We start from the raw sequence: 14599 nt of genomic DNA on the forward strand, positions 1-14599 counted from the left end.
AACGCTCCACAGACGCGATGACGTCATCCACAGGTGAGCTGTATCTAAAAGCTGATTGGAGGCGTTAAATGGCGTAACCATAAATAGAATGTAGGAGTTTAGTAGTTTTAAACCTCTGCTGATCAATAAATGGCGGTTTGGACTCCTCCCTCTTTTACTGTATCAGCAGCTTGTGCATCACACAAGCCTTCAGCGATTGGGTCAAAGGTGACGTGTGGACACACGACGGCAGCTGCTTTTGTGACCAACGCACGCGCGTGAAGCCGCAGACACGCACATCGCAGCCCGTGTTTTTGCGGGACGCCCCGTTTTCAGCCTTGTCCAAACGACGCACGCCGCCTCCGGCGGTGCTGCTCCGGTTCCGGACGGACTCCCCTCCCCGTCGCCGCGCAGTGGTTCGGTCCAGCCGGCGTTCCGTCGCTGTCGACCCGCCGCCCGCCCGCGCGCAGACGGAGCTTCGCCGGTACCGGAGCGCACGCGGAGCCTCGCCGCCTTCACGCTGCTTCACCTGCGCGGTAGGTGCAGTCTCTCCTGTCGTGTTTCTGACCGGTTCCTCTTCCTCGTGTGTATTTTTACTCTTCAGTGAATCTCAGCACATGTTTCGCTTTTGTCCTGCGAGTCTTTGTCGGAGCTTCACGCTTTTTTATCTGACCAGAAAAACCAACAGAGAAACCAGTTTGATTGTTTTTCCCTTCTTTCTTTTCTCATTTCAAGAAATAGTCTAACATCTCCTTTTATTTGACCTTGTGAGACTAACTTTGATTTTTTTTACCATTTCGTTTCACTTCTTCACCATTTATATTTCTTTTTTATAAAAGCCGATAGGATTCACACTGCCGTTACCGAGGGATGATCCCGTGCAGGTGATGCGTTTACTGAACTGCTCCCGTCTCCGTGGGGACTTCTCATTCTGCGGGATGTGTTTACGGCCACAGACTCGGACCGGAGGAACTGACGGTCTGCTTTACGTCTGTGATGACTAGTTGCAGCAAGTAACAACATACAATGAGATTATATTGTTTTGCTGAGTTTTCGATGAGTGCACTGTTGTCAGCTGTGAAATGAACGCGTCCTAATTCAATTCACTATAAGCAGTTGAAATCAAAGATGCTTTTCAGTCAACATGTGGAAACAGAAACTAGGGAGATTTTTTTTGCTTGGAGCCAAATCCGACTCCTCCACACAGTCGTCTCCGTTTAAAGCTGCAGGTGGTTTCATGAATCACACGTTTGCAGTTTCCCATCAGTAAATCACATTAAACAGTTTGTGTCCGTGCAAAAAGTGTCCAATGTTGTCAAAGGAAAAAGACAGATTGATGTTTTTGGTTTTAAAGGTAGAAAACTCAGGTTTGAAGAACATGAATTTAAAGCGGCTGCTTCTCGTCCCGAGCGCTCGTCTGAATAAAACCCGGTGGTTTGTGGAGTCGTGGCTGCAGATGAGGCTTAGAAGCAGTTTCCACGTCTCTGTCTATGTTAATTATCATAGTCTGCTGCAGGCAAACCTTGAAAACCTTTACATGAGACGCACACACACACAAACCTACACACACACACACACGCTCACGCTGGCACATACACACACCTATACACACACAAACCTACACACGCACAGACACACGCACACACACATACACATCTATATACACACACAAACCTACACATAGACACACAGACATGCACGCATGCACATACACACACCTATACACACACAAACCTACACACACACACACCTACGCGTGCGCGCACACACGCACGCACATGCACGTAAACACACACACCTACATGCACACACACATACACACACAAACCTACACACACACACACACACACACCTTCAGTGTGTTCAGAGGACGTCCACTGTTTGACTCCGCTCGTCCTTGAGATGCAGCGTTGATGAAAACAGCTGCTAAATGTTGTCTGAATAAAACTCCCTCCGATTATCAGGCTTTTCCTGTGATGCAGTAACAAGCGGATGTTGGGAGTTAAGTCAGAAATCTGTGTGAAGCAACGAAGCTACAGCTGAAGCTCCACGCACGGGATCTGCTTCCTGTTTGAAAAGAACCCGAAGCAGCAGGAAAAGGCAGCGAGTTCCCAAACGGAACCCAGAGGACGGAACCCAGAGGACGGAACCCAGAGGACGGAACCCAGAGGACGGAACCCAGCTCCACTCTGCTGTGAAACCAGTCATCTGACCGGGTTCAGCTCCTCGGTTCCGTCCTGCGACGGTCGGAGCAGCTCTGAGGACGGTGCAACATCACGGTCCAGTCTGACAGAGTTTTGCATCAGAACCATGGAATCAGTGCAGCTCCAGTGTTTTGCTACAGATGCTAAAACGCATTGACTGCACATCTGAGACGAGGCGTCTCCTGAATCTGCTGCTGGAGCAAACTGTTGACTGTGCGAAGCTGGAACTGGAGCAAAGGAAGATGAACAAATGTGGAGGAAACCAGTTTGAGGAACGAAGTGACTGGAGCTTCACGTCTCTGGACCTGAAACCTGTCGCACCAAAGATTAAAGCCTGCGAGTGTTTTATGTTTGAAGTCTTTGCTTAAAGATTAAAACCACATGATTACAGCGCTGCTACGCGTGAACGGAGCTTCAGCCTGACTGACTGGTTGATGGACGGACTGACTGACGGACGAACTAACCGACTGACTGACTGACTGACTGACTGACTGATGGACGAACTAACCGACTGACTGACTGACTGACTGACTGACTGACTGACTGACTGGTTGATGGACTGACTGCTTGACTGACTGATGGACGAACTAACCGACTGACTCACTGACTGACTGACTGGTTGATGGACTGACTGGTTGACTGACTGATGGACGAACTAACCGACTGACTGACTGGTTGACTGACTGACCGACTGGTTGATGGACTGACTGGTTGACTGACTGACTGATGCTCGAACTAACCGACTGACTCACTGACTGACTGACTGGTTGATGGACTGACTGGTTGACTGACTGACTGACTGACTGACTGACTGACTGACTGGTTGATGGACGGACTGAATGATGGACGAACTAACCGACTGACTAACTGATGGACTGACTGGTTGACTGAATGACTGACTGACCGACTGGTTAATGGACTGACTGACTGACTGCCTGACTGGTTGATGGACGGACTGACTGATGGACGAACTAACCGACTGACTAACTGATGGACTGACTGGTTGACTGACTGACTGACTGACTGACTGATGGACGAACTAACCGACTGACTGACTCACTGACTGACTGACTGATGGTCGAACTAACCGACTGACTGACTCACTGACTGACTGACTGATGGTCGAACTAACCGACTGACTGACTCACTGACTGACTGACTGACTGATGGACGAACTAACCAACTAACCGACTCACTGACTGACTGACGGACAAATTAACCGACTGACTGACTGGTTGACTGACTGACCGACTGGTTGATGGACTGACTGGTTGACTGACTGACTGATGCTCGAACTAACCGACTGACTGACTCACTGACTGACTCGCTGGTTGACTGACTGACTGATGCTCGAACTGACTGACTGACTGACTGACTGACTGACTGATGGCTAGACTGACTGACCGACTGACTGATGGACGAACTTACTAATTGACTGACTCACTGACTGACTGACTGATGGACAAACTGACCTGCCTGACTGGGTGATTGACTGTCTGATGGACGAACTAACCGACTAACCGACTGACTGACTGACTGATCGACTGGTTGATGGACTGACTGACTGACTGACTGACTGACTGACTGACTGACTGACTGACCGACTGGTTGGACTGACTGACTGACTGACTGATGGACGAACTAACCGACTGACTGACTGACTGATGGACGGACGGACGAACTAACCGACTGACTGACTGACTGACTGACTGACTGATGGACTGACTGACTGACTGACTGACTGACTGACTCACTGACTAATGGACAAACTGACTGACTTACTGACTGACTGGTTGATGGACACACAGACTGACGGACAGCTTCATGTTAGGAGCTCTGTGAGCGTTCTGTTTCAGACTGAGCTCGTTTATGTGACTGTACAATCTGGTCATTTCCAGGCAGATGTGTTGTTGTTGCTGTTGTTTTTCCTGTTGGAACTCATTCCACTTTTGGTTTCTCAAGCTCATCAACCACTGGACCGACTGGTTTCTAGTCAAATAACTTCTTTCCTCCATTCGTGGTCTGTGTCAGCATCTCCTTCCTTTCTGCTCATGTTTCAATACAGCTCATTAATTAATGGAGACAATTTGTCTCTGTGCTGTTATTTTGCTCTGTGTGTGTGTGTGCGCGCCTCCCTTATTCAGCAGAAACATTTCCTCTTGCTCTCTCTCTCTCTCTCTCTCTCTCTCTTCTCCCCTCTGCACCTTCATGCTTATCATTTTTTCCTCTTATTGTTGCTGAGTGTTCACTTTCGACCCTGGTTTCATCAGTGTCAGACGTCCTGGACCGTCCTGAGCTCAGAGTCGTCCCAACGTTCTTTCGGTTTGTGGTCGAGTGTCTGGTCCAGGTTGTGTCTGTGTGGACAGACGTGGGTCCGGGCTCAGAGCGCTGACCTTCAGCTGGTGAACGTGGCCCTGGAGGAGGAGGCGCTGCTGCGTGTTTACATGTGCTGCAGTGACTGGCTGTTTGTGGTGTGATTACGCTCCGCAGGCGTTCCGGCGTATTTGCATTAATAATTGGCTTCCTTCCATTTGCCGTTCACTCATTATCTCCCTGCTGCAGACTTCTGTGTAGTTTTCTTGTGGTGTTTTGTGTTTTTAAAGAACCAGTTAATTAGATGTTCTACAAAAATCTTAAAAACGTAGCTCGGAGACTTGAGTGGAAGGAAATTAAAAAATTAAAAACAAATCAAATAGTTTCAAGGAGAAATTCCTGATTTAAATCTGTTAATAAAGAAGAGATGGTGAATTTATGTCTAAGCTACAATTTAATTTCCATGCGTGACTTCCATCCGTCCTTCGTCCGTGTAACAGAAGATTCAGGGAAGGATCTGTTTCCAGTGAAGCCGTGGTGATTTTCCCTCATCAGCTTCATTTCCACTCACTCCGCTCTGGTCTCATTGTCTCTCCATTCTTTCCCATCATAAGTTCAGGAAGTCGCTGTGTTGCTTGACAAGGTGGAGCAGGCGCTGGGAGGCGGCGCCGATAGGATCTTCCCAAAGCTTTGTTCTGTGACCTTTAGCTGGGCTCATTAGCAGATGGCAGAGGTCTGCTCGTGAACGCTGATAATTAGGAAGCAGCATCATCATTTGCAGTTATTTCATGTCACGGTTGCTTGTGCGCTCCCTCACTCGCTCTGATGCATCTCCTCCGTGAAGCTTCGCGCTGCCAATTCCCGCAGCTCAACTTGTGCCAAATGCATTCGCTCCCGTTTCCTTCATCCATCATCCTTTCATTCATCCTAAAACCCGTTTCTCTCATCCACCCACTGTTTCTGGAGCCTCTCCAAGTATCTGCACCTTTCAGATTTGTGAGCGCGGTCACAGTGTCAGGACTGTCTTTGTATCATCCATCTCTTGGGCTGCGTTCAACGTTTAATCCACCTCCACGCTCCGACTCTAAGTGATGTGTTTGCTTGTGCTGCATCCGCTGTCAGAGCTCAGTGCATCTTTCTGCTTTGGCACCTTGTTCATCAAGTTTGAGAACTTTTTTCAGCGTTTTGATGGTCGAGGCGGCTGGAGGCCATCGGTGCCCAGCCTGTTGGAAAAAGCCAGAATGTCCCAGAACGCACCATTCATCGGTTGTACTGTGTTTCTAATAAGAAATAGACGTTGTTCTGTGCAACAGCAGATACTTGACACTTGATGCACAAAAATGTGAAACCGTTCTGGGAAACTTTATCCACACGTGGCTTCATTCATCCATGAGGCAGATTTGCTGTTGCAGTAGTTTTCTGTAGATGTGAAGCGCCGTCCAGTGTTGTGTGATCCGAATCAAAGGTTCTGAAACCTGAGAACCGGAACCAGGTCCAGTGAGCTTTGTCTCGCGGCTTCTCATGGAGACGCCAGGACCTTCTCTGGCCTCCTACTGTCCTCTGCCCTGTGTGTGTGTGTGTGTGTGTGTGTGTGTGTGTGTGTGTGTGTGTGTGTGTGTGTGTGTGTGTGTGTGTGTGTGTGTGTGTGTGTGTGTGTGTGTGTGTGTGTGTGTGTGTGCTCGTCTCTGTGGTGCGGCAGGTCATCTTTTCTGGCCTTTCTATTTTCTCTCTGAAGAATAAATTGAGTTAAACCGAAACCTCATCCTCCCAATAAAAAAATCTAAAGCTTTAATTCAGAGAAATATCGCTTCCTTATTTCCCGCTGTGGAACTTTGCTGGTCAAGAAGTTCGACCTGTTAAAAACCAGATCCCCTCTGTTTTCTTTCCAGTCTGAGTGAATAAAGTTTTCTTGCGCGAGCGGCCGAGTCACGACCACCCACCGAACGCTTTGACTCCTTTTGATGGAGGCAGAGGCGGTGGCGAAGCTGCGACAAAGACGCAGAAGCACAACGTTTGTGCAGATGAGTGAACTCGTCCTGCAGGTGAAGACGCTTTAAAAGAATTATTGATCAGATGTGCTGAGTGGGCGACGGATGAATAATCACTGAGTTCTGCTTAATGCTCCTGAAGTTAGCTCGTTTTTCACGTCTCTGGCTCTTTTGCAAATATGACTCATGGGATTTAAAAGTCAGAGCAAAAACATTGGATGATCAGAGTTTAGTGTCACATCGTCCCACACATTCACTTTGAATATCGTAATACTGCCAGTCAACAGGTGCCAGGAAAAACAGAGTCTCTGCAGCCAGTGGAGTTATTCAGATCTAAGACAGGACTTTTTAAAGGAGCATTGTTCTCATCAGCTCATGAAGAAGCTGAGCAGCTTCGGGCCTGAACGCTGCAGCATCAGCTCACATCCACAGTGCACGGCAGCATCGCTGTTCAGCAACAGGCGACAGAGCACGGAACCAAACCGCTCCCTTCACTGGCGCTGGGTCGCATCAGGCCGGCTTGTTTTCAGATCAGTGATCAGCAGTGAGGATCTGATGGCGTCCAGACTGGGACACGTGCAGAATGTAAAACTGAGCGACTACGCTGAAACTCCCACTTGTTAATTTGGTCCTCGCTCGTGCTGTGAGTTACTTTCTACATTTGTGTGTTGAAAGAGAAAAGAGGGGGAGGATCCGGTTAAAGGGGCCCGGAGCTGAAGAACCTGCAGCGCCTGCTTCATGCTTCATGCTTCATGCTTCGTGCTTCGTGCTTCATGCTTCATGCATCTGAGCCGCGCCACAGAGCTGAGTTACAGTTGAATCTGCTCCGCTGCCGCCTGCGTTGAGAGCAGCCTCACCAATCACACACGTGTCCGGGCATCAGGCTGCTGCTGCTGCAGGATGGATGGATTCACGCGCAGGATCACGAGCCTCCAACACGCAGCTCAAAGTTCCTGCAGGAGTTCGTGCTCATGAATGTGGACGCGTCTTCATTTCTCGTTTAGTTTCATTGTGCATCAAAGGAAGATGAAACAGCAGAAGATCCTGAGCGTCTGCGTCCGATCCAACCAGAGAGTGGTGCAACCTTTGACGCACGTCGGCTCCTCTGACCTGCTCTGTCTTGGGTTCCGTTCAGTTTCATGTCTGCAGCAGCCTGTGCTGGAACCGTCCTGTCTGTTGAGCCCAGAGCTGCAGGCTGCTCCTCCGCTCAGCCTCCTGCTCCATCCTCCTCCATCCTGCTCCATCCTCCTCCATTCAGCTCCATCCTCCTCCATCCTGCTCCATCCTCCTCCATCCTGCTCCATTCTGCTCCCTCCATCTCCATCCATCTCCATCCTGCTCCATTCTGCTCAGCCTCCATCTCCATCCATCTCCATCCTGCTCTTTGTCCAGGCAGCTACAGGTGCAGCAGTGAGGGAACAGTGATTTTCTCCTGCCCCGACAAAAGGCATTGAATTCACCAGCAGCCTTTTACTCCATCTGAAAACTAAATCCTTGATGAGACGTTTCAGTGTATAATAGATGAAAAATGGTTTGTTCTCTTTCGCCAGCAGCGTTTACACTGAGACACGTGCTTTGATGAAAACGGTGGCATTTTGTTCCAGTGAGCGACCGTGTCTTGAACAATGAACAATAACTGCGACCAAAACATCCGAGGGACGTTCTGCTTTTGTTCTTTGAAGCTCTTTCTTCATGAATGGCTCATATTACATCATCACAGTCACTTTATTAGCTGAGAACAAGCCAAAACAACCTAGGGTTGATTTTTGAGGCTGTAAATATTCTACGTCTGCAGCGTTTAAGTCGTGGACGTAGTCGGACTCTGATCCAGCTGCTGTGGTTCCAGTGGTGCAGATGTTTCAGGTGTTCAAACTGTGGGTCTCCTGCGTTTACAGGCCGTTACGACTGCTGTGGTTCAGGTCCTTTAAACGTAAACGTGAGGCAGGCGTTTAAGAGCAGCGTTAATGCTCCTGTTTCCCCGTGGGCTCGCGTTCTGCATCTATAACTAAATTACGTGAGGATGGACGCGAAAGGTCAAAGCGGCAGCAGACGCTTTGATCTGATTAACGTCAAGTCAAATTCAGTTTTAATGCGTCGTGAACTCCGTCGTGCGCTGACAAAGGTCGACACGAACACGACGGTGTAGAATCATCAAGTATCTGATGACGTCACTGCTGTGCGTCTGATTACATGTTGATTTTAGCTTTTAAAGCACATTTTATATGGACCTGGACAATGACGCACCTTCAGAGGTTTGATTAAAAGCTTCTAATCTCTTCACATTTGATCGTGGACTTGTGATGAACTTGTTGTCGGCTCAGACGTTCTTCTGCAGTTTGAAGGTTATTACAGGAAGCTGCCGCGTCCTCGTCTCCGCAGGTCGTGATGCATCTCAGCGATTCCCTTCATCTCTCGGTCGTCGGGGACGATCCCAGCGCTTGTTGGAGGTCGCTGCGACTCCGTCAGTGTGAATATGCAGAAAGGCGACGCGCTGACGAGCTGTGAATAATGAATGCACATGAAAGTGGGGTCATCATAATGATGGGAGCGCTATTAATATGGATTGCTCAATCAAATGTGTGGGGAATGAGGTTATTGGATTGAATCCACTGAAGAACGTGTTTAGGCAGTGGAGCTGCGGCGCCGTGACCTTTGTGGACGCATCTGATTACTGTCTGATCCACTTCATCAAGTGAGCGTTAGCACCTGTGGGCTCGCGTCCAAAGTTAGTAAAGGGCAACGGGCCGAGCGATCGGCCCAACGAGCTGCGATACAAGAAAACGCATCAAAAAGCCTGAAAGTAACGAAATCTGAAGCGCTGAGACTCCGTTTCCTTTAAAGGGAAGCGTGACGCAGCAACTTCTGGCGGATGAGGCTGAACGCTGACTCATCGCATCACGTTTACAGGCGGTTCAACATCCCGACAGGCGCTGTCACTTTGCTCTGATTAGTTGTCAAACTGTTTGGACTCGTCAGAAGCTCGGTGTCCGGTCACCGGCTCCGGCTGAACAAAGTGCAGCTGAATGCGGACATCCGGTACCGGGGCAGGTTCCGACACGTTGCACTTACATGATTCATTGATATTATAAATCCATATTCAACCTTTTGAGGCACGTCATCCAGAGCTCGAAGCAACTAACATGTGTGTTAAGATGATGAATGTGTAGCTGCAGCTTGTTGCCTTGTTTTCATATCAAATAAACAACAGAATAACAGCTACAGATCCAGCGTGCAAACAGAAACGTTCCAAATGTCAATGAAATGAGGGTCCAATCAGTCAGCGGGGGGCCTCCGCCTCGCCGGCAGGTCCTTCCATCATAATGCATTAATGTCTGGTAGCTTCTGGTGCAACGAAAGATCTGATCACAAATAATAATCATCTGCATCTATAATAATCCTTTCTGCAAATCTCCACACTATAATTTCACTATTGACTTGTTTATAAAATGAAGAGTTGATTTGTTGCACTTCTGTCGTGTCTGATAGTTCCTCGCTAATTGTTCAGTTTGTTATAGACTTGAACCAGGTTGGAGCCTTAACGAGGCGTGTCCTAACGAGGCGTGTCCTAACGAGGCGTCTCCTAACGAGGCGTCTCCTAACGAGCCTCTGTCTCTCACCCGTCGCCCTCCTGTGCTGCTGACAGGGCGGCTCTTCCTGCTTCCTGCTCTCACGTCGGCTCAGAGCAGCCAGACTTTCCTGCTGCCGCGTCTTATTAAGCGCCAGAGAAGCTGATGTCACCTGAGGGGACGCGCTGTTTAGATTCATTATGTTAGCGCCGGTGCGGGCGTTGATGCTAAGCTCATCACCAGCCCATTGTGGAATTTCGCACACCTTCTTTTAAGACTTTGACTTAATGTTATTACGTTTCCAACACTTTCTTCAAACTGTCACTTGTTTTTACTCGTGTTCCCAGTTCCCTTGGTTCCAGTTGAGCCCTTAGAACCTGGAAAGCATGTGGCACTTGAAGGATAAAGGATGGAAGCATCTGAGCGCGATGAGGTCGTGATGGAAGAATTATTCAAATATCTGAAACATTTGAAACACACGCGGTTTGTTTGTCACGAGCAGCGATGGCGTCTGGAAACATGAGGCTCAATGCTCGTAGTCATTCAGAGCCAGTTACAAACCGCACGTTTCTGAACTGCAGCGGATCAGAGCGTCTGTTTCGCCGGCTGCCTGGTCCGTTCAGTGGACGCAGAACCGCCGTCTCGGGCCACGCTGCTGTCACGAACCAGAACCAGGGCTGAGAAACAGGAGCTGCAGCTGTCAGAGGCCGCGCTCACGTCACACTTATGTCCTGACGTCTGAATCCTCTTATCTGTGGGTTTCATTCACTCACTGCAGCGTCAGACGTTTTTTATAATATCATAAATCTTTCAACACGTTAAGATTCAGACTCTGATCTTCACATAATGCAGAGTTGAAATAACAAATGACTTGTTGCGCTTTTTGTGTCACGTTTTTACTGATCATTCTGTTTCAAACTGCACAAATGAGTCCCCCCTCACACACACACACACACACACACACGCACACCCTGAGTGCTGCCGTTATCTTATTGATCACGCAGCGTTTTCTATATGAAAGAAGCTGTTCATTGACTTATTAAAGAGGCCGGTTCAGCTTGTTTGATTCAGGGTGGAAGAAAAGGACGCGTCCATCACATCGAGTGTTTGCTCTGTTTCCTCTGGTCCATGATGAGCATTTGGGCAACAACATTGTTTTCTGGAGATGTTTCACTTTGGAAAAGCTTCCAATTTTGATGCTTCTTCCCAACTTCCTAAAGCGCCGCCATAATTTCTGACCCTGGAGCTTAAAGAGCAGGAAACGGGACGCGTACTGTGGTGATGCTGCTGAGATTCCTTCTTTCTTACAGTATAATATGAGCAGATCAGCACCATGAGTTGATGTGTAATGGTGATGGTTGATGGTCGGTTCAAGGGCGAATTAGAGAAAGAAGGAAGGAAGTTACACTGATCAACCTCCCACTCTTTTCTTCACTAATCAGTTTGTGAAAATCTGTAGGTTGAGAGGAGCTTTATGAGGCGGATGAAAGAATGTTTACAACCTTGAGCTGCAGACAATGAGAGCAGACCCCTGTAAGTACGGAGCGTGTCTGCGCGAAGCCATTAACTGATACCGACGCCTTCAACTGAGGAAGAGATGGAGGAACAGAAACGGGACCAGTAATGTGCATTAGCTGAAACAGTGAAATGTTGAATTCAGAATGTCGTTTTAGCCGATTAACAGTCAGACATTCGTTGGCTCCTCTCTAACTTTCTGTGGATCTATTGTTCAGAAGATCTCAGAAGGTCAAAAGATCACGTCAGCCCGGAAACGCTGCTGAGGCGATAAAGGCCTCATTTTCACAGTGAAGAGAGCCGTTAACGGCGTTAATGCCGTTAACGGCAGCTGCAGTTCTCCAGACGCCGACGACTTCACAGGACAAAGATTCAATTTTAGGCCAAAGTGCCGCGCATGTTCTTTCATCTCGCTGCTTATTTAATAGAAAATAACACAAAATGGTCGAGTAGGCTAAGATAAGGCACTCTCATCTGGAGAAATCAATTCAAGTGTTGCCCTCAGGGGAAGAAAGGAAGAAGAAGGAAGGAGAGAAGGAAGGAGAGGAGGGAAGGAGGGAGGGAAGGAGAGAAGGGAGGAGAGGAGGGATGGAAGGAAGGAAGGAGGGAAGGAGAGGAGGGAAGGAGAGAAGGGAAGGTGAGGAGCGAAGGAGAGAAGGAAGGAGAGGAGGGAAGGAAGGAGGGATGGAAGGAAGGAGAGGAGGGAAGGAGAGGAGGGAAGGAGAGAAGGGAAGGTGAGGAGGAGAAAGGAGGAGAGGAGAAGGAAGGAGAGGAGGAAGGAGGAGGGAGGAAGGAAGGAAGGAGAGGAGGGAAGGAGAGGAGGGAAGGAGAGAAGGGAAGGTGAGGAGGGAAGGAGAAAAGGAAAGAGAGAAGGAAGGAAGCAGGGAAGAGGCCTACGATGAGATAATACGGCAACGACAATAAGAAGACACACGAGGGAGAGCAGGAAACTGAAGAGCAGCTGTTGGAATGACGTCCTCATCAGAGGCCTGGTTCCGTTTCCAGCGTCGTCACACCTCCTGTTTCAGGATCTCACACCTGAAGCATCCTGTTTGTTGCTGCGCTGTTGGTTTAGACACTTCAGCAGCGCTGCGTTTATGGAGCTGGGAGCCAGAAACGTGCTTTAGTAAGATCGATGTCGCACATTTAAACGCCTGCAGAACGAGGGGAACGCGGCCGCTGAGGAGCTGACGTTTTGTCCGTCCGTGACTTCTGTCTCAAAGTGAGCCTGACTGCGAGCGGCGGCTTTGGCTCCTCTGCAGCGAGGCTCCATCAGCGTCTCAATGAGAAAACACGCGCGTGGGATCGTTTCTCCAGACGTCAGAACGACAGCTGAAATCTACTGAACCTCTGCAAAGCTCACTGCTGAGGTGCCCTCAGGCAAGGCAGCTGCTCACCAGCCAGACCGACCAGTGGTGGTCCAGTGGAAACTGCTGCCGTGTTCTGGGTGCAAGGAGGCCACGCTCAAACCTATAGACACTAGAAAAGTGAACAAACTGAGCTCTGAATGAAGGATGGAAGCGGTGCTGGGGTCATTAACGCCTCCACGCGTCACGTGCGGTGCAGGTCTGAGCCGCTCAGTGAAGCCTTCGTCACCCGTCCTGGTTCTGGCTCGCGTGTTGTCCTCCAAAGCTGCGTTTTCTGAGCGACGTCGTGACGCGACCTCAGCCTTTGAGTACAACAATGGAGGCGCTGCTTGATTGTGTGTTTCTGTGCAAACGAGCGTGTGTTTCTGCTCACAGCTTGACGCGTTCGCTGCTGCTCGCTTGAATGGAGCCGCCGCCGTTGTGCTGTCGTTGTGCTGCTGCTGTCGTTGTGCTGTTGTCGTTCTGCTGTTGTCTTTGTGCTGTGTCGTTCTGCTGCTGTCTTTGTTCTGCTGTTGTCGTTCTGCTGTTGTGTTTGTGCTGTTGTCTTTGTGCTGTTGTTGTCGTTCTGCTGTTGTCTTTGTTCTGCTGTTGTCGTTCTGCTGTTGTCGTTGTGCTGCTGCTCTCGTCTGCTGTTGTTGTCGTTCTGCTGCTGTTGTTGTTCTGCTGTTGTGTTTGTGCTGCTGTCGTTGTGCTGCTCTTGTCGTTCTGCTGTTGTCTTTGTTCTGCTGTTGTCGTTCTGCTGTTGTCGTTGTGCTGCTGTTGTGTTTGTGCTGTTGTCTTTGTGCTGTTGTTGTCGTTCTGCTGCTGTCTTTGTTCTGCTGTTGTCGTTCTGCTGTTGTGTTTGTGCTGCTGTTGTTTTTGTGCTACTGTTGTGTTGTGTGTGTTGTGCTGCTCTTGTCGTTCTGCTGTTGTTGTTGTGCTGCTGTTGTGTTTGTGCTGCTGTCGTTTTTGTGCTGCTGTTGTTGTTGTGCTGCTGTTGTCGTTCTGCTGTTGTCGTTCTGCTGCTGTTGTGTTTGTGCTGCTGTCGTTCTGCTGTTGTGTTTGTGCTGCTGTTGTCGTTCTGCTGTTGTGTTTGTGCTGCTGTCTTTGTTCTGCTGTTGTCGTTCTGCTGTTGTGTTTGTGCTGCTGTTGTTTTTGTGCTACTGTTGTGTTTGTGCTGCTGTCGTTGTGCTGCTCTTGTCGTTCTGCTGTTGTCGTTGTGCTGCTGTTGTGTTTGTGCTGCTGTCGTTTTTGTGCTGCTGTTGTTGTTGTGCTGCTGTTGTCGTTCTGCTGTTGTCGTTCTGCTGCTGTTGTGTTTGTGCTGCTGTCGTTCTGCTGCTGTTGTGTTTGTGCTGCTGTTGTCGTTGTGCTGCTGTTGTCGTTCTGCTGCTGTCTTTGTTCTGCTGTTGTCGTTCTGCTGTTGTGTTTGTGCTGCTGTTGTTTTTGTGCTACTGTTGTGTTTGTGCTGCTGTCGTTGTGCTGCTCTTGTCGTTCTGCTGTTGTCGTTCTGCTGTTGTCGTTGTGCTGCTGTTGTGTTTGTGCTGCTGTCGTTTTTGTGCTGCTGTTGTTGTTGTGCTGCTGTTGTCGTTCTGCTGTTGTCGTTCTGCTGCTGTTGTGTTTGTGCTGCTGTCGTTCTGCTGCTGTTGTGTTTGTGCTGCTGTCGTTCTGCTGCTGTTGTGTTTGTGCTG

At 49.1% G+C, this 14599-nt stretch overlaps 1 protein-coding gene across 1 annotated transcript in view; it reads left to right on the forward strand.

Annotated features, from left to right (window-relative positions):
- Nucleotides 1-250: 250 nt before the first annotated feature.
- raly (RALY heterogeneous nuclear ribonucleoprotein) overlaps nt 251-14599 on the forward strand; it is a 47492-nt gene continuing 33143 nt past the window's right edge. The window contains exon 1 of the mRNA XM_029151392.3: nt 251-515. The gene's annotated coding sequence lies outside the window, so the exon portion shown is untranslated. The remainder of the gene's footprint in view (nt 516-14599) is intronic.

The sequence above is a fragment of the Betta splendens genome, chromosome 5 (assembly GCF_900634795.4).
Source record: "Betta splendens chromosome 5, fBetSpl5.4, whole genome shotgun sequence".
NCBI classification, from domain to species: Eukaryota; Metazoa; Chordata; class Actinopteri; order Anabantiformes; family Osphronemidae; genus Betta; species Betta splendens.